The sequence below is a fragment of the Macrotis lagotis genome, chromosome X (genome assembly GCF_037893015.1).
Source record: "Macrotis lagotis isolate mMagLag1 chromosome X, bilby.v1.9.chrom.fasta, whole genome shotgun sequence".
Classification (NCBI taxonomy): domain Eukaryota; kingdom Metazoa; phylum Chordata; class Mammalia; order Peramelemorphia; family Peramelidae; genus Macrotis; species Macrotis lagotis.
In genome coordinates, this window is record NC_133666.1 from 530,938,424 (window position 1) to 530,959,975 (window position 21,552).

Consider the following 21,552-nt stretch of genomic DNA (forward strand, 5'->3'; position numbering starts at 1 on the left):
AAAACTGATCTGGAAAACAGATTTAGGAAAGATAATTTAAAAATTATTGGGATACCTGAAAGTCATGATCAGGAAAAGAACCTTGACATCATTTTTGAAGAATTCCTACAGGAAAATTGCCTAGATATAGTAGAAGCAGAGGGAAAAATAGAAATTGAGAGAATTCACTGATCTTCCCCAGAAAAATATCCAAAGAGAAAAATATTATAAGCATCCAGAAGGACACAATTCAAATATCATGGAGCTGCATTCAGGATCACATAGGACCTAGCAGCAGCTACATTAAAAGTTCATAGGGCCTGGAATATAACTATATACATATAATTATATTCCAGAAGACAAAAGAGCTCAGAATACAACCAACCAGACAACTAGAATACAACCAACCAGAATACAATCAACCACCCAGCAAAAATGAACGTCCTCTTCCAGGGAAGAAGATGGACTTTCAATGAACCAGGGGATTTCAAACATTCCTGTTAAAATGGCCAGAGTAGAACAGAAGGTTTGATCTTCAAATACAGAACTCAGGTGAAGCATAGAGAGTGGAGGAGAAGGGGAAAATATGAGGGACTTAATGATGATGAACTACATGTATTCCGGCATAGAAAAATGATACTGATAATGCTCGTAAGAAACTTCTCATTTAATAGAACAGGTAGAAGGAGCTTTTATAGATGAAGCACAGGAGAGAGCTGAATTTGAAGATATATTGTAAAAATGGAGTCAATGGCTAAAAGGGAAATGTACTGGGAGAGAAAGGAGAGGTGGAATAGGCTAAAGATATTTCATATAATAAGATTTTTTTTTTTATTGCAATGAGCTATTGCAATGATATGGAAGGGGGGAAAGCAAGGGGGAATGAGGGAACCTTAGAACTCATCAGAGATGGCTAGGAGAGGAAACAGCATATATACTCAATGGGGTATAGACATCTAGAGTAAGAAGGAGAGCAGGGTGACATGTGGGAGGGTGGTGGGGTGTGAGTGATGGAGGAGAGGGTGGACTGTGGGGGGAGAGTGGTCAGATATAACACATTCTTTTTTACTTCTTGCAAGGGGCTGGGACTGGATAGCCTGTCTAGGACCACAGGTTGCTGGGCCTTAGGGGTGGTATGTGAGCTCAGGGCCTCTTGGCCCCATGGCCAGTGATCAGTCTTCTGTTCCACTCAGCTACCCTACAGCACATTTAAGAAAAGAGTGAAAGGAGAGAGAAAATATGGTGTATGGTAGTGGGGAAGTACAAATGGAGGGAGTTGTGATCAGCAATGGCAACAGTAGAAAAATATGGAAGTAGTTTTTGTGATGGACTTATCCTAAAGAATGTGATCCACCCACAACAGAACTGTAGGTGTTGGAACACAGACTGAAGCATTATTATTATTATTATTATTATTATTATTACTATTATTATTTTATTATTATTTTGGGGGGGGGTTGTGGTGTGGATGTGGTTGGGTGGCTTGCCCAGGGTGGCACAGCTGGGTGATTGTTGGGTGTCTGAGGCTGGATTTGATCCAGGTGCTCCTGACTCTGGGGGTCTGTACTCTGTCCCCTGTGTCACCTGGCTGCCCCTATTATTATTATTATTATTATTATTATTGTTGTTATTTTATTTTGTTTTGTTTTTGGTTTTTGCAGGGCAGTGGGGTTGGGGTGGCTTGCCCAGGGTTGCACAGCTGGGTGATTGTTGTGTGTCTGGGGCTGGATTTGAGCTTGGGTGCTCCTGACTCCAGGGCCAGTGCTCTGTCCACTGGGCCACCTAGCTGCCCCTTTTATTATTATTTTTTTTAATTTTAACTTTAATTTTTTCCTCTTTCCTTTATTGGTCATGAGGGTCTATATTTTTGGGGGGGAAGGGGGTATTATGTTTATTCTTAAACAAGAATATTTTAGTAATATATAAAAAACATTTGTACAAAAATAAAATAACTATAATTTTAAAAAAGAAAAAATTTAATGAAAGCAAAATTATCCATTTTATACCTAACTTTGCTCTCAGGCTCTTGCTTATTCATAAATTGTTCACCTATCCATAGTCAGATAAGTAATATGCTCCATGTTCTTCGAATTTTCTAGTAAAATCTCTATATTTAGGTCTTGTGCTCATTTTGACCATATCTTGGTAAAAGGTATAAGATATTGGACTATACCCAGTTTTTGCTATACTGCTATCCAGTTTTCCCAACAAATTTTACCAAATAATGAATTCTCAACTCAAAATTTTAAGTCTTTATGCTTTTTGAATATAAGGTTATTATGTTTATTTGCATCTTTAAATTGTTGTCTACTTTATTTCATTTATCTAACTTTTTATTTCTTAGCCAGGACCAGATAGTTTTCATGATTACTGTCTTATAATGTAGTTTAATATCTGGTACAGCTAAACCTCCTTCCTTTACATTTATTTTCTCATTATTTCTTTTATATTTTTGACTTCTTGTTTTTCCGATTGCATTTTGTTATTTTTTTTCCAGTTCAGTAAATTTTTGTTTGGTAATTTCTTAAAATATGATGTCTAAGCTCTTGTTTTGTTTATTGTGCTGAGGTAGATCAGTGATTTTTTTTTGTCTTGAATCTTTTCTTTCTCTTTAGTTTTTTATTATGGGATATATTTTGATATGATACATTTACTTCCATTTTTCAATCTTTTGATTCTGTTTTCAACATTTCTTGTTGTCCCAAGGAATTACTGACTTCTATTTGGTCCATTCTATCTTTCAAGGAGTTTATTTCTTAGACAAGGTTTTCTATCTCTTCTGCCAAGCTATTAATTTTCTTCAAATTTTTTTCTCCTATAGTTTTTATTTCTTTTGTTTTCCTTGTAGCTCTTTCAGTCTTCTAAATTTTGACTTTTGCTTTATCTCTTCCAGTAATTTTAGTTAAATTTGCACTTACATTGTGTTTTTCTTTGAGGTTTTGCTTGTAGATATTTTGGAGTAATTTTTGCTTTTGGATTTGTACTCAAAGACCATAAATTCAGAATAGATGTTATTGTTTTAAGAAGTTTCAGGGGTGGCTAGGTGGCATTAGGGGCACCTAGGTGGTGCAATGGATAAAGCACCGACCCTGGAGTCAGGAGTACCTGGGTTCAAATCCGGTCTCAGACACTTAATAATTACCTAGCTGTGTGGCCTTGGGCAAGCCACTTAACCCCGTTTGCCTTGCAAAAAAAACCAAACCCCAAAAAGAAGTTTTCCACTTAGGAGAGCTCCCTACACTGATGGTTTCCATACTCAGATAGGAACACTATAATACCTAGGGATCCTTTCTTGGTGCAGGTTGACTTATGAAACCACAAATTAGCATCATCTATACTTTATTATACTTTTTTATTTATTTTGTTAAATATTTCCCAGTTATATTTTAATCTGGTTGAGATGCATTGAGGGCTTTTTGACACTCCTGCCCTATAACACTGAAATCTCAGGTCTCTGTTTTTTTTTTTTTTTTTGCAAGGCAAACGGGGTTAAGTGGCTTGCCCAAGGCCACACAGCTAGGTAATTATTAAGTGTCTCAGACCGGATTTGAACCCAGGTACTCCTGACTCCAGGGCTGGCGCTTTATCCACTGTGCCACCTAGCCGCCCAGGTCTCAGTTTTAAAGGTCTATGTATATTATGCATTAGCAATGATGATTGTATTTGACTAACTCATTCCTTCTCACTGCCACTTCTTGAGGCACTGTTGTACTCTAAATAGAACCTAGCCCAAGTAAGCTTTGATGGGGGTGAGATGGTCCAGACAATGAAAGAGATACTTAAGAAGGGAAGACTAGGTAGGATACTAGAGTGTAATGCTTTAGAGAACCCAGAGGACAGGGGATTAAAGTATAAGAAAATTTTGTCTCCTAAACAGTTTGGTCTTTAGTCTATCCTGCCTTTCAGAGTGTCTCAGAGAACAGATGCAATTAGGAAGGCTACAACAAGAGTGTTATACTCAGATCTTTGATCCTTAGGGTGAGGCTTTGCTATTCAGGGACATTTCCCTTGTTTGTCCCATTTTTTCTTTGAAAAATAATAAATAAAAAGCACAAATCATCTTAAATTCCTTACTAAATAAACATGACCAGTAGCAGGAAAAATTTAGTCTGACTACCTCCCCTCTCCCATGACCTGGGTTCTTTGCTCTCCTGTATTCGATTCATTCTCTGGCCTTCAGAGAAGTGGACAAATTTCAATTATTCAATAAATGGGACAAGTTTGGTTTTAATAGTTCATGTGAATATTCAGGTGTGTATTTTCTTTTGACTCTGAGAGTGTGGAAGCCTTTGTGGGGACAGACTCTCAGTGATTATCTTTGGAAAATCCCATATAAGTTATTATAAGTTTTAAAAATATAATTTTCAATTGGAAACATACATTGCACTGTATACAGGGATGAGTGACTCTGTGTCTGGCAGCTTAATACAACCTAATTAATATTCTGGTCATATTCATCTGTCTGAATAGGACTACTATTTGTGTATTTCAACTCATTTTATATGCAGGTTGGTCATTCTGGACTGGTGTACTTCAAGTTTTATGACATTAGATCTATTCCACAGATTTATGAAAATACCTAGGTACCATCTAATTAATGCTTGATTATGAGTGGGTTTTTTTCCATCTGATTTTTTTTCAGGTGAAACTGGGCTTCTCAATGATTTCCAGATTTGAGGGATGAAGATTCTGACCAAGATATTCAATAGTTCTTGGATATGCTATATATTTTTATGTGTGTTCTGAAGAAGAAAGAAGAAAAAAGATGAAGAAGATAAAGAAGAAGAAAGAAGCAGCAGCAGCAGCAGCAGCAGCAGAAGAAGAAGAAGAAGAAGAAGAAGAAGAAGAGGAAAGAAAGAAGAAAGAAAGAAAGAAAGAAAGAAAGAAAGAAAAGAAAGAAAAGAAAGAAAGAAAGAAGAAGCGCATGGATATGGAATATTGAATATGCCATTGCCTTTGATTAATATATGAATTGATTTTTCTGAACTTCCATTTATTTTTTTGTTAAAAGGAGATGACGCTCTGAAGAGGGGAGAGAAGAAGAATAGATTAGAAATAAATATGCAATTCTCCCCAAAAGATGTCAATAAAAAATTTTTAAAATAATTTACAAAATAGGTCACTTGTATTGCTCACTTCTATAGGTTGGGGGGGAGTAGTTAATATAGGTAGGCAAGGTATATTAGAAAGTCACCTCTGCTCAAAAATTGTAATCTTTTTACATTTTGCTTCTTTGAAATTAGATTCAATTTAATATTTATGATGACATTGTGCTAGGGATTGACATGAATTGGAAACACAGAGATAAACATTTAAAACTTCCTGACCTCAAGGAGTTTACATTCTACTGGCAAGTATAAAGTATTCAGAGATAAATAAATATAAAGGAATTTGAGCTGAGATGGAATGCTAAAAATTTAGGAGGTCAGAAGAGATATCCTTTAGGAAGTTGCACCCAAGCTGAGCCTTGAAGGAAGCAAAGATTTTTTTTTATTTTTACAAGGCAATGACTTGCTCAAGTCACATAGCTAAGTAAGTATTGAGTATGAAGGAAGCAAAGATTTAAAAGAGTAGAAGTAAATTTTCAGGAAGAAGGAAAAGCTAGTGAAATGACACAGAGAAAGGAAACAGAATACTAAGGTCCATTCATAAATTGTAGATTTGTTTGTTTCCAATACAGAATGTGTAGAGTAGGTAACAGGAAATGTGTCTGGAAGGTTAGATTGGAGGTAGGTATTTATATGTTAATCCTAGAGATGTTTGAGAACTACTGAGGACTTTTGAGCTGGGAAGTGACATAGTCAAACCAGTAACTTCAAGAAGATTATTTAGGCACCTTGTATGGAGATTAGGTGGTACTGGACCTGGAGTCAGGAAGACTCCTCTTCCTGAGTTAAAATCTAACTTTAGATGCTTACTAGCTGTGTGACCCTGGGCAATTACTTGATACTATTTGCCTCAATTCAGCTTTCTCATCAGTAAAATTAGCTAGAGAAGAAGATGGTAAACCACTCAGGTGTCTTTGCCAAACAGCTAATGAACAAACCTCAAAACTAAGTGGTGCCATGGAGAGTCATACACGATTGAAAATGATTGAACAACAACAAGAAGAAAATGGGCAATTGTTTGGAGGTAGGAAGAGCATGGAAGCAGAAGAGACCAATGTATTGTACTGTTCTAGAAAAAAGATGATAAAGACCTGAGAAACTCAGTATGGTCATCCAAGAAAGTAGAGAGAAGTAGGGATGAGAGACAGAAGATTCATCTAAGTCAACAAATTCTCCTCTTAAAAAGTTTCCTTTGATGATTAAGTTCATGAGAAATTTATACTTCAGTGTGATTCATGTTTATTTTGCTGCCTAAAAGAGAATTTTGACACTGAGAAATCAAGTTGTTTTCTTTGGAGGTGGAGAGAGGAAAAGTAAAAATGATTAATAAATTTATGTAATATTATATTTATGGGTTCTACAGGGTCAAAGGTACCTTCCACCTGGAAAGATTTTCCTCTCTCAAATTGCTATGATAGGTATGTGGAGAGGAACAAACTTTGTGTGACAGTTCCTAACCTTCTTGATCTTCAAATCTATCAGATGACTAAGATGTATAGAACTTGAGAATTGAAAGGTATCTCAGAGGCTAAAGAGTTCACCTTGAATCTGAACAAGAGCCTGCTCATCTACTCTTTGCCCAAAGGCTTCTAGTGATAAACTATTTTTTTGAGAGAAAATTGTGGATTTTTATTCATGAAGCCTGCAGGATACAGGTACCTCACCTGGTGTGAGGCAGGAGGTGGTATTGGAACATCAGGTAATTTAGTCTTCAGAAACTTTTTTCCTTCCCTCTTGGATTTTCATAGGCTCTCGGAATTTGAGTTACAATCTAAGAGGTCCACCCATCCCATGACATGCCCCTAATATGATCCCCCCACATCATATGATGTATGATATACTGATATGTGTGGGTTAATATTCAATTACCTAATTGCGCAAACTCAGTTGCATTAGGTCAAGATCTCTAGGTCACTCTTGAGAATTGGTCTTGGGTTTGCCATCTCTGGAATGGGATTAGGAAAACTTTCCCAGTTTTGTGATTGGCTGGGCCATTGCCCCTTTGAAATGGATTCCCTAAGGGCCCACCTCCAAACCCTGTGAAGACCAACACCCTACATTCCTCACAACTCCCAACTTAAGAAATCATTTTTTAAATAGCTGTTAGGACTTTCTTCATATCCTGACTCTCAATCTGCTTCCATACAATTAATGCCTACTGCTCCTACTTTTGCCCTGTGGAGCCAAGCAGAAGCAAAAAAATCAAATTATTCTTGCGGATGATGACAATCTTTTAAATACTTGAAGATAGCTCTCATATACTTTGGACATTATGTTTTTTTTTCTTCTCCAGGTTAAATTTCTTTTAACCAGTCTTCATGTGATCCTTCAACATTCTGAAATCCCTACTTAGGATGCTCTTTAGTTTATGAGCACTCTAAAATGTGGTGCCCAGATATGGTCTGACTTGGGCAGGATACAATGGGTTTTAACCTCTCTTAGTACAATCAAGATTACATTAGTTTTCAACTTCCATCTCATATTTGATTCCTATTGAATTTACAATTCATTAACTTGGCCCTCATTTTTTTTTTCAGATGAACTGCTTTCTTGTCTTACATCTCACATTTTATACTTTTGAAGTTAATTTTTTGAACCTGAGGGTAAGACTTTACATTTTTCTTATGAAATTTATCTTATTAGATTTTGTCCAGTGTTCTAGCCTGACAGATTTTTGTCATCTACAAATCTAATTAGCATGTCATTTATGCCTTTAGGAAAGACATAGATAAAAAAATGTCAGACAGCATAGAGCTAAACACAGATTCTAAGGAAATTATACCATAGACTTTCTAAATTGACAATGAAATATTAATGACTATGCTTTCCAGGTTTAGCCATTCAACTTGATTAGAAAATATCTAACTGTACTACAGTACTGCCTAGTCCATATCTCTCTATCTTTATTTTTGTTTTCTTTCTGAAGAATAAATTTTGGGGGTCATCTTTTGTTTTTATACTTCCTAGATTTTCTTCTGTATCCTCCCCCTTTCCCTTAAAACCTTCTCTTATAAGAAACATCTAAAAAAGAAAAGAAAAAACCTGCAAAATCTAATAATTCATTGGAAAAAAATCTGACCTCATCTGTAATGTTCCACATTTATACAATACCTCTGTAACTGAGTAGGGGAGATGTTTGATCATATCTCTTTCTTGGGACCAAACTTGTTCTTTATAATAATACAACATTTTTAGTTATTTTGTGATTGTTTCTCACTCTATTTATACTGAATCTCTATCTTTTCCACAAGAGTAGCATGACAGACTGTTATATGATTCACAGAAACCTGGATAAATGAAATCTACATAATTCCCCTAACTACTAATCTAGGACAGGAGTAGGCAAGGATCTATCATTTCTTTACAATTGGGGAATTCCTTGTGTAGGAGTTAATATGTAGGTTCTAGGGAGTTGCTTGAGGCACATAGGGGTTTAGAGACTTGCTCAGGGTTATATCTAGTGTGCACAGTTGAACCTATATTTTCCTGAATCCAAGCCCAGCACTAAATCCAGTGTATGAAAGAATATAAAAAAATTGATTTCTCTAGAAATATTAAGAAGTATTATTTCACTAACCTTAAAAAAATTTCCTTCTAGACTTTTCCCTTTGGGAAAGTAGGAAGATCAAAAGTTAAGGAAGAATAAAAGTCTCTTTAAATTGCAATGAAATTGATAAGCAGACTTAACATTGTCTCCCCACTTGCTGGAGTGATTGACAGTAGAAGCTGAGTGCTTGCTATTTGGGAATGATAATCCCAAACTTTTTTCTATTCAAGATTCTTATAAATGCTACCTGAAATCTTGGCTTAGAGTCCTATCAAAAGGCATGAGGGGACTATGTCAGTTCTGACATCTCTCCAAGTTCAAAATGGTGAGGAATAGTGAGAAATCCAGGAAAATTTTTAGATTGTGAGCCTGAAGACTGTGTTATCCTCTACAATAATGGAAATGTTTGGAATGGGGGAAAGATAATTGTTCATTTTGGATATATTGACTTCAAGATATCTATTAGACATCAGTTTGAGTTCTCTAGGGATTGGAAATGCAGGATTGGAGCTCATCAGAAAAACTGGTGCAGGAGAAGTAGATTTAAGAATCATTAACATAGAGATAGTAATTCAATCTTTTGGAGCTTATGAGATCACCAAGTGAAGTAGTATAGAGGGAGAAGATAAGAAGGCCCAGGAAAGGAAAATGAAGATTGAGAAAAGACCTTTGGATTTTGGCAGCTAAGATATCAATAACTTTAAGAGAGAGTAGCTTCAGTGGTATGATAAAGTCAGAAACCAGATTATAAGGGTTAAGGACAGAGTGAGAAAGAGGATAGAATATGAAGGCACCTATTTCAGATGGCCTTTTTGAAAAGATCAGTTATAAAGAGCAGAAGAGATATAGGACAATAGTTAATAGGAATAGAAGGATCAAATGAGGGTTTTTTTCAGGATAGGAGAACTATGGGTTTGTTTGTAGACAGTAGGAAAGAAGGCAATTTTCTAAGGGAGAAATTGAAAATAAAAGAAAAAAGTGAGGATGATAGAGAGAACATCTGTTGGAGGAAATGGGATGGAATGTAATCATTTGAACAGAAGAAGGGTTAGCCTAGATAAGGAATAATGCCACTTCATCATGTGATCCAGGGATGAAGGAGAAGAAAGTGGTAGGAGTCTTATGACTGATGGGAAATGAAGAGGGGAGAAGTAGGAGCTCATTGTGAAACTTTTTCCTCAAAATTTGAGGCAAGGTTCTCAGCTCAGAGAATAAGGGTTAGGGGAGCCATGGAAGGTTTGGGGAGAAATGAAAAGGTTTAAAAGAGCTGCTTAGAGAGTAGAATAGTGAGCTAATAAGGCAAGATAATAGAATTGTCTAGCATCAGTGAGGGCCCAGTTGAGGTTACATAACAAATTTAGGACCCAATCAAAACTGTTGTCATTTTGTCTCTCTCTCTCTCTCTCTCTCTCTCTCTCTCTCTCTCTGTCTCTGTGTGTGTGTGTGTGTGTGTGTGTGTGTGTGTGTAGGAGTGAAGGTGACAAATGGTGGGAGTGATCCAAAGCTAAAGCTTGGCTGGACATAATTGGCAATATGATGTGGGCTAGGGATTCAAGAAATATAGTGTAGAGTTACATTGATTCACCAAGGAATCAAGATGGGAGAAGAGAAGTGAGTGGATAGTGTAGAGGATATAGCCTGGGAGGTAATTGAAGGGTCAGATCATGGTGGTGATATAGAGTAGAATTTTGTAAAGAAAGGTGAATGGAGAGATGAAAAGCTAAGAGATTATGAATGGATAAGGGGATTTCAGAATTTTTGAACATAGAGGTGATGGCAAGATAAAAGGTATAATCATCTTTGGTATGACTGAGATGGGATGGAATTATTCATTGGAGGTTATTAGGTTAAGGAACTGACCAGCTAGAGTATTTGAGGGAGAATCAATATGCATGTTGAAGTCCTCTAGTATGGGGCAGTATTCGGGGAAGATAGAAAAATTGTGAGTCAGGTATCAAATTCATTGAGGAAGGAAGGAAAGTGATCTGGGAGTTTGTAGACAACAGCTACAGGATTTTGATTGGGTAGAGATATGAAAAGCATAGAGGTCAAAGAAAGAAAGATTACTGAGTGATGGAAGAAGGTGAAGAACTTAGAAGAAAAGTAGGGAGCAAGAATTCCAACTTCCCCCGTTCAAGCAATGAAGTGAGAAGAATGAGTAAAGGTGCAACCTGCCTAGGAAAGGGTGGTGAGGGAGACTGTTACTAGGGCAAAAACAGGTTTCAGAGTCAGCAGAGGGAAGGAATGGGAGAGGAAAAGATTTAAGACAAAGGGAAGTTTGTTGCTTATGGAACTGGAATTCCAGAAGGTACAGTGAAGGTCTGTGTGGAATAAGACAGAAACTTTGAGATAGGAGTATTGAGGGAGATGAGAATGAGGAATTAAGTGGTGGAGAGTGTGAAATGGGGTTTAGTTAATGATTTATAGGAATTCAAGGGTCCTTATTTTTTGGTTGTTTTTTTTATTCATATTATGTCTAGAGACTCTCCTAAAGTGGATTAACAGTTTCCATTCTAAAAGATATACTCAATGTACAGAAATAGATAGCAAATATAGAACAGTCATTTACTTCCTCCACCAAAACAGAAATGCTTCAAGGAACATTCATAAAGAAGTAAAACACATGTTTAAAGCATGGAAAAAAATAACCTCCTGGGAGATAAAGACAACTCTATAGGATTTCACATTCACCTTGTATCTGTACTATCTCAGTAATTCACAAAGTCTTGATCATCTTGCCAGTCAGACATAGGTCTCAAATCCTTTCAACCACAGAATTCTCTTGAATTGATGGGGTACCCTTTCCTTTAAAAAACTCTTTCATAAATCACTTCCTGTTGGATAATCTGATGCTGACTCAGGAACTTTTAAAGTCATGGGGTATTTGCCAACACTGGAAGTGTCCATATTTCAGGATCACTCTTTGGTTTTTTGTACTCAAGAAACACAAAATAGGAGAGCTCTTGGTGTATAGTCTCAGGTTTGCCTAAGTAAAAGCATGTTTTCACTTCTGTGTACTCATAGCTGTCATGGAACCTGGTGAGGGGATAAATAGAGGAAGGGGAATCTTCTTCCCCATACCAGTTGGAAATCTAAGGAAGAAGCTACCTGAATTCTAAAGTGATGCATTCAAACAGAAGAACTTTTCCCCCTTCATTTCTTATGTACCCTTCTGAGGGAGTGGTTCTTCTGGACTCATTCCCAAATTATATTCAACACTGTCCTACACACAGGGACCATTGTGGTGTCATCTCCAAAGCACCAAAACCTTCAAGTCTGAACCCCAGAACACTTCTATCCAACAGATACAGGGTACACATACCTAACTCTGTTGCTCCTGTTGCACCTGAAAACCACATGAAGATGGGGCCTGTATGTCTAATCTAATCTTTGCAAGTGCAGGATTCTGCACATAGAAGATGCCAAGTAAGGAATTTGAAATTTAAATTGTTTTTACCTGTTAATTCCCGAACCTGTTCCAAAATATCACTTACCTAGAGCTGCTATGGATTGTCTTCACACACAGTATGACTAAGATATTCCCTGGGGCACTAGTTTCAAAAAAACCCAAAACAAAACAAAGGCTGTCTTAGTCAAATCGGACTGTCTGGTTGCTTTCACTTAAGTATAATGCAATATAGTGATATATAAATATTTAAAGTGAATTCTTAAATTGGGTTTCATGCATTTGTTTTTAAAAAATATTTTAATAATGAATTTTAATAGTTAGTTTCCTTTGTGTGTATTTTGCTCTATGCATTTAAATACATTACTCTGATTCATAGGCTTCACCAGATGGCCAAAGGAGTTCATGACCCAAAAAAGGTTAATAAATTCTGGTAGAAAGAGCTTAGCACTTTAGTATTATGGGAACTTCTTCCCTTGACACAAGTAGGGTTCAATGGTCAAAAAGCATTTATTAAACATTTACTATGTGTTTAATAAATAAGCCCTGTGCTAAGTGATGAGGATACAAATATGAAAAAGATAGTCCTTGCCTTTAGGGAGTTTACAATCTAATAGAGGAAGAAAAAGATATTGATTGCTGGCTAATCTGATAATGAGTCTCTTCCATACCACGTTCAAAGGTTGGGAAGGTCTGTGAGAAATCATATTTCATGGGATTCTATCTTTGAGACCCAGGGTTACCTTCACAGTGTGATGAGGCATTAGAGTAGCACTTTGGTGGAGGAAGTGCAATAGAAATGAGTATATTATACTCCTATTATTTGTGCTATAGCATAGGCATTTTTAATTCCAATTCTTTAAAAGACAAAACAGGCTCCCAGTTTATTTTATTGGTTTCCCCAGTGGTTTGATTTTATTCAATGTCAGGAGGCTTTTTTTCATAGCTTCTTGACTACAGACTTGTGGATTTTCTGTGCATTATTTTGTCAACAAGTCAACTTGGCAAGTTTACCTGGTGTTATATTTGACCCACATTTGCACAATAGGCAAAGAAGAAAAGCTGATTTTTCGTTCCTTCAATAAAAAAGGTTTGTGTGAATACATGTTTCAATCCTCATAAAAAGATTGCATTGTCAGTAAAGTCGACTAATAGCAAGATGGAAGAAATGAAAAGCTGACAAAAGAGAAAACTAAAACAGTGGGCTGGGCTGACTCATGTAGCTTCCAGGGAGTAACTGCTATTCATCCTCTTAAAATTCTCAATACTTCTGATCTAGTTCTGAACGTCATAAACATATTGCCTGGACTATTGCATTAGTCACTTAACCTGTCTTCTGCCTCCATTCTCTACCTACTCCAGTCACTCTTACAACATCTCTATTAGATGAGTCATCCTCATTCTCCATTGAAATTAGCCATCTCTTGGATTAGGAATCTTTGATAACTTCCCAATAACTAAGTAGACCAAATTTCTTAATCTGGCATTTAAGGCAGTTCACAATCTGAATCCAAAATATTTTGTAGGACTCCTCTTTCATTTATGTCACAATGTAGTCAAATCTGACAATGAACAATGGTGAAAACATCCCACTTTTTGTGGGATCCAAGATTTATATTTGGAATGGATCTTAGAGGTCACTAGTTCAACCTCTTCATTTTACAAGTGAGAAAACTGAGGTCCAGAGGCTCTGCTTAAGATCACACATCCAGGATACTTTCCACTGTACCACACCTCCTTTCATCCTCTGCTTCTTCTTTGATCAATCCATTCCTTATGTTTGGATATCTCCCCACATCTTCTTTTTCATCTGATAAATTTTTTTCATCCCTCAAGCTTAAATCACATTTTATCTTCTCCTTGAGTTCATTTCTTATCTTTCTTGCTAGATTCTTTTCAGAATTCTCATATCTCTGTTATTTACTCATGTTTTATTTTGTATTATTGTCATTTTATACATATATATTTATGATGAAAAATGTATATTTCCCAGTCTGTGGCAAGCAGCCAGATGAATAACATATTGAATTAATCTACACATATACATAAATATATATCTATATATATACATACACACATATATAATATAGATATCTGTAGAGAACAAAAGAGAAAGGGATAAAAAAGAGGATGAAAGAGAGAAAGGAAGAGAAAAAGAGACAAAGACAGAGAGAGAAAATATCTTGGATGGATGCTCCAGATGGACAATGAGCTGATCCCAGGGTAAAAAGTAAGAGCAGATAGGACAGAATTCTCCTGATGAAACTGCATCTCATTTTCAGTGATCCTAAGTAATTTACTCCTGCAATAAATTCACCTTATTAACACCAATATTCTCCTAGAGATTTACTATGGTTATGAGTCATGAACCATCACAGACTTTGAAGAATCAAAATTTCAGGTGACTCCAGGAGTAATAAAAAGAAAAAAGGTGAATGCAAATAAGCTAAAGCATATTATCAGTGATAATATGGCATTAAGTACGTGGTACAAAAGGCATTCCAAAACATGTATGACTAGAAAAGGAGGGGGATCAGTCATATAGAGGCTTCATATAGTTATCACATAAAGATTGCATATAAAATGTATATATTTATGTATATATATTTCTTTTTTTTCTTTTTAGGATTTTTTTTTTTGCAAGGCAGATGGGGTAAAGTGGCTTGCCCAAGGCCACACAGGTAGGTAATTATTAAGTGTGTGAGACCGGATTTGAACCCAGGTACTCCTGACTCCAGGGCAGGTGCTTTATCCACTGTACCACTTAGCCACCCCATATATATATTTCTAACTATGATTCTAATCTCATCATTGCTAACTCAAACCTCTTCTGACACCACCTCTCACAGCTTCCTCATTTCTGTGTTTGAAGTGCTAGAGAGTGAAGAAACAAACTCCTCCCAATGTCTTTATAGAGGGCAAAAACTGGACTTTTCAACTGAACTCCACTCTGGGTTTGCTTCTCTGCCTGGTATCAACTCTGTGAAACAAGATTCCCCTGTGCCAGGAGCACCGTTACCTCCTCCCCTTCACCCCTCAACTCTGCTGTCTTTTTTTTTTTTGAGCATTGTCTTCCATTATTAGATTGTAAGCTCCTTGAGGGCAGGGACTTTCTTTCTTTTTTCATTTTTTGCAAGGCAATTGGGATAAGTGACTTCGCCAAGGTCACACAGCTAGGTAATTATTAAGTGTCTGAGGCTGAATTTGAACTCAGGTCCTCCTGACTCCAGGATTGGTGCTCTATCTACTGTGCCACCTAGCTGCTCCATCTTTCTTTTTTTATTAATTGTATCCCCAAGGTTTAGCATAGTGCCTGGTCCACAGTAGAAACTTAATAAATATTGGACTGGATATAGCAAGAGAGAGAGTCAGAGTGGTAAAACTGATATCTTTGATATATTAAAAAGAACCAGAGGAGATTCAATGACCTCTAGCTATTAGGGTACATAGATGAAAGTATAGAAAGGTTGTAGGTATCAATGATGGAATAAATATTCATACTATTAGAAACTACTAGAACTACTGAAACATTAAGTAATTAATTATATGTGACAGTAAAAAGAAAGGTAGATCTGGAGAGAGGCAATTCCTAAGTTCAAATTTCAACTTGGACATTTTCTAGCTATGTGAATATAGGCAAATCAAATTTGCCTCAGTTTCCTTATCCACTAAGAAGAGATTATAATCTAATTCACATTTGTCATGAATATCAAATTAGATATAGCACCAAGAGCCCCTATTAACATTTGGGCAACCAGAAAGTTCCCCCAAGATTCAAGGAACAAGGTGCCTTAAGATCAGCATTCACTCAAAACCACAGCTGATAAGCATTGCAAATAGTGTTTGTTTCTTTACTAAACCAACCAGAGGTCACATTAATTCAAAATCAACCACATTTATTAAATGAAAAAGCATAACAAAATAAGTAAAAAAAAGATTCTTGTTACTTATTGGGGTTCACACTCCAATAGGTCATTATACTATTAGTAGGAGATAAAATGCACAAAGGGAATGTTTGTGACCAAGTAACATGTATAGATGAATGCATGGGTAAAACATCATTTTTAGTCAGATTATACAACTGGGGGGGGATATTCTGGGGAAAATGTGTGGCTTGCAGAGAGGCATGAATGAATCAACTTGTGCCTTTGATATTTCAGAACCATTGATGTCCTCTGATGAAGTCATCAACCTAGCTAGAGTTCTCTGCTAATAAGTTTTTTTCTCCTGAGTACCTCAGTCTTTCTATCTCTTGCTCTCTATTTTGGCAAGGGCAAGGGTTGAATGGGAGAGGTAATTTTATTTTGAACTTAAACACCAAAAAAAGACCATTTTCATCTACCCAACCAAATATAAAAAAAAGATTTTATGTTGCTTAGTTTACTCTCTCTCTCTCTCTTTCTCAATATATATATATATATATATATATATATATATATATATATATATATATATATATTTACACACACATATACATAAATCTACATGTATGTAGATTTGTATAATAAATGCTATGTATTACTTTCAAAATTGTCCTGCTTGTCTCTGCTTCCTTCGGAAATTCAGAATTCCTTTTTTCCCAGTTGCTACATGGGGATCTTTCAAATTAAACTCATTTGAATTATGGTATGAAAGTAATTTTTATTCCTTCCATATCCTTTGCCATCTTCTAAACTAAGCAAAATTGCAAAGAAACTGGTGGAACTGGGGTGAGCAATTGAGTGACTTTCACTTCTTCCCTTGCCTCCCCCCAAAATGCTACTAGTTGTCATACAAATCATCTTATAAACAAGTCAGAAAAGGGCCAAGTGGAAAAGATGGAATTAGTGATCTTTTCCATCAGTGGCAAAAGCTATTGCACTTATTTCAGAAAAAAATCTGTGTATATAGTTATTCACATTATACATATCATAAATATAAATACTACCTTTATGTATTTTTATAAATCTTAAAGTATCAAGGACCATACCTTGAATATCTTTGTTTCCTCCCTTAGCCCTTTGTTCATGGTTGATGCTCAGTAAATATGTGTTGAATAATTGAATGAGTCAAAGACTCACTCCTCTTGTTTCTAATACTTTAAACTTCTATTTCTCTAATATATTGTTATTTAGCCATCTAAACATTTTCTCATGGCCTAATACTAGAATGTCAGGCATGATAAAGGGAGAAAAGAAGAAAACCAGAAAGTGACTGGGTAAATTTGTTTTGTTATTCCTACAATGGTCTCTGTTCTTTGTAGGAAAGTCATAACTATCTTCTATTTCATCCCATTTCCCACCCCAAGTTCTATCTCACAAACATTTATTAAGTACTTAAATGTTTATATATTAGACATTAAGTTAGGTTTTGGGGATGGCATGGATCCTGACCTTAACGAGTTTGTCTGTGAGTGGCAGGGAAGGATGATAGATATATAAAAATAACTATGATATAATATAGTATATAATAGGTACAATAAAGAGGTCCAGGGAAAATGATATATCATGTTGTGTAGTGGCAAGAATGTTGTATTTGAAATCAGATGATTTAGACTTGAATTCTTTTACTACCCTGGGCAAGTCATTTAACATATCTGGACCTCAGTTTCTCAATATATTAAATTATTTATTATACCATATGATATGCAAAGGTTCCCTTCCTTCTTTCCTTCCTTTCTTCTTTCCTCCTTTTCTTCCTTCCTTCCTTCTCTTTTTCAAACTAAATGACTAAAAAAAGTTAGTAAACTTTTGTTGTAGGAAAAAGTACTGGTTAGTAAAAACTGAAAAAAATATCTGTGTAATCAATTATATAAAAGATTGGTTCTAAGGAGTACTGGAACTGGCTACCCAGTAACAGTGTCCAACTCTGCCCATTCATTCCATTTACTTTTTTTGCTTAAATTGTCTGTTGTCCTTTTGTGAAATATCCTTTTGTTATTCCCTCCTTATGGGTTGTTCTTAATGTTTATTTTATAGAGTTTTATATATATATATGTGCATATATATTATATTGGTCTGAAATGATTATTAAATACTTAATATATTAGACATTGAATTAGATTCTGGGAATATAAAGAGTAATATGTTTACACACATATATGTACACAGAGATAGAGAGGTGGATAGGTAGATGATAGGAAGATATGGAGGAGATGGAGAAGGAGGAAGAAAGTGAATTGGTAATAAGGGCTATATAGTAGGTGATTTATTGTAAGATACCCTGCCAGGAATGGCTCTCAGTTTGGGTAAGGGCCTTTACTGGACTAGATTAAATCATCTAGTTCAATCCCTTTTTCATTTTGCCTATGAAGTCCAGAGAGTTTAAATGAATGGATGAAGGTTACACAACTAAAGTGACACAAGTCACTTAGTCCTAATTTCTTAAAAAAAGAAAAAAATTATAAAAAACCAGAAATAATATATTTCATCGAAATAGATAATAAATTGTAAAGAACTGAAAGAAAGCAGTGCCCATTGATCATAGTCATAGGCAACAAATGTTTATTAACTGCTTATTATGTGCCAGACTCTGTGCTAACTGCTGGGGGTTCAAACATATATAAAATCATGCCCTCAAGAAGCTTCCAATCTAATAAGTAACTATGACACACAAAAGAAAAGTGAAAATCAAGACTGGCAAGAAGGAAGGAAAATGTGTACATCTAGATGGGAGATGAAGAGATATTGGAACATTTATGGAATTAGAATACTTATGTTCTGATACTAGCTTTGATCTTGGGCAGGTTGTTTCACTGATCAAAGCCCCAGATTCCTTCTCTGTAAAATTAAGGGGTTGACTTTAAAAGACTTAAGAAAGCAATGACCAACCGTCATTTTGTTGTGCTGATGATGAAGCAAGCTACTCACCTCCTGAGAGAAATGGTATGGACTCAATATGTAGTAAGACGTGCACATTTTTAGATAGACTCTGTGGGATTTTGTTTTGCTTGAATATACATATTTGTTATAAGAGTTTTTGTCTTTTGTTTTTCCTTTCAATTGGATTAAGGTGGAAGAGAGAAGGTAGGATGAGGTTTAAAAAAATCCTAAACAGAGCACAGAAGGAAGATCAGGAGGAATCAAAGATAAACTGGATAGCTTTGAAAGTTACATGATATATTTATTATATATTTAAAAAGAAAAGCAAACTCTAATGAAAGATTTCCCCCTTTTATATAAATTGTTTCCTTCTGCTCTACCATGTAAATGGAAATGATCATTACATTTGATGAGTTCAAAACAAAATATACTTTCTCTGAACCACTTTCCTTTCATTTCCAAACAAAATGAAGAGTTTGATCAGAGATGATTATTAAATACTTAAAATGTATTAGACATTGCGTTAGATTCTGGGAATATAAAGAGTAAATAAGGCAAAAACCCTGACCTTAAGGACTTTGTAATTTAGTATGAATGATGATGTTGGTGGAAAAGGATAATACATATATATATAAAGAACTATGATATAATGTCATAGTATATGTATATGATTAGTGCAATAGAGAGGTCAGGAAAAGTGATATGAGCTTTCCTGATGAACGTAATGTAGGATAGTAGAAAGAATGCGATATTTAGAAGCAGATGATTTGAGTCTGAATCTTTAATCTTCCACTTACTATCTTAGGGAAGTTATTTAACATATCTGAACCTCCATTTCTCAATTTATTAAACTATATGATGTGAAGATCCCTTCCATTGTTAAACTTACAATATATACACACTTCATACCCAGAAAACTAGTAAAAATGACAAAAAATACATATAGTTAACTTGAGGGAGTTATAAAACTTTGGAAATATAAATGCATTATTAGAGGAACTAAGAATCAGTCCAGCCATTTTGAAAAACAATTTGGAATTATGCTTAAAAAGTTATCTAAATGTCTATTCTTGTTGATCTAAAGGTCTTCTGGTGAAATGGGATAATAGTAATATCATATAAAAGCTTATTCCCTTCTTCCTCCCCCATCCAAAGATTTTACTATTAATTATACATCTCAAGGAGTTTGATGATAAAAAGAAGGCCTAATATATATAAAAAACTATTTACATGATATTTTTGTAAGAGTTGTAAAGAACTGAAGCAGGTAGGTGGTGCATTGGATAAAGCTGATTCTAGAATCAGAAGGCCCTGAGTTTAAATCTAACCTCAGATAGTTGAAATTTATTAATTGTGTGACTCTGGGCAAGTCACTTAGTCCTGATGGCTTAAAAAAAGAAAAAAATTGTAAAAAAAACCAGAAATAATATATTTCATTGAAATAAATAACAAATTGTAAAGAATTGAAACAAAGCAGTGCCCACTGATCAGACAATGACTAAAAATTGGTGGTATATGACTCTAATAGAGTATTACTGTGCTTTAAGAAATGATGAATATGATGACTACAGATGTCATGGGAGTGTACTGACTAACGAGAACTAGTTCTTGAAGCATGTGCAGAAATTCTCGACCTGGTTTCAGTCCAAGTGACTTCATTGATGAATCAGGAGTTGATGGTTAAGTATTGAAGCAATGTCTTCTAATTGACTGCTGAATAAGGAAAACTGATGACTCATTGGTTGCTGAGCTAAAACTAAGTATGTATACACAAGGGACAAACTTCTTCCTCCATCTCCCTATCATATCAGTCTTTCCTTTGTGGCTAAGAAGAAGTAAGACTACTTTGAGCTGCCACCAAGAATCACTTAGAAAGAAGAGGAGCTATTCTGTTTCCTACCTGGTTGTGGTGGTCATGAACATATGATTGTCTCTGTCTTCATCAAATGTATATTACAGGATGGAAAAGCTCATGAAGTGTCTTTGTGAGCACTGAAGATCTGGAGAGATTACAGAAAGGCATCTTTTCCTTCCCTATAATCCACAGAGAAGAATGGGAGATAGTTCTAGTAGTGGAAGTGACGACTTGACCAAGCAGCAGATTACTCCACCCTTACATTGAATTGACTGGTCTATCAGGGATCACCCTACAAGAAACCAATTGAGGTGAATGATTCATCCATCTCTGACATAATACCCTACACTGAACTTCAGGAAGGTTTCAATAAAGGGAAAAAAAGAACTTCTAGAACCAGGAGTGAAGAGGCACCCCTTTGTGACATATATTCTCTACACATGTGCCTCATTAACATTGTACTTTAAGTGTGAGCTTACTTTCCTCAAAAACATTGAGTGCATTTCAGGGAAAGTATATTCTAGTTTTGGTGAGTAATTTTTTAAACCATCTATTCTTATGATACTTTCTTAGTAATTTTTTTTTTCTAAAAGTCAATTCAGTAAACTGATTGAATCTTGATGGGGAGCACATGGATGGGGAATTAGGAACAATAGTACTAGAATCCCAAAGTTTGATGGTTATTTCTAGGACCCTGAGAAGAGTAATAGTCAGCTGCTTAGCAAGTGTGAGTGCATAGTTGGACAGATTGGTCCCAGAGACAATGATATACTGTGAAGCAGGTTAACACTTCCATGAACTTACACAAAAGCAGGAAAGCAGAACCAGGAAAACAATATATGCACATTGACTACAAT

General features: G+C 35.6%; 1 long non-coding RNA gene across 1 annotated transcript in view; it reads right to left on the reverse strand.

The window, feature by feature from the left end:
• LOC141497453 (uncharacterized) overlaps nucleotides 1-21,023 on the reverse strand; it is a 55,371-nt gene extending 34,348 nt beyond the window's left edge. The window contains exons 1-2 of the long non-coding RNA XR_012471339.1: nucleotides 20,741-21,023; nucleotides 12,129-12,185 (exon numbers count right to left, since the gene is read on the reverse strand). This is a non-coding gene — a long non-coding RNA (uncharacterized LOC141497453). The remainder of the gene's footprint in view (nucleotides 1-12,128; nucleotides 12,186-20,740) is intronic.
• Nucleotides 21,024-21,552: the final 529 nt, after the last annotated feature.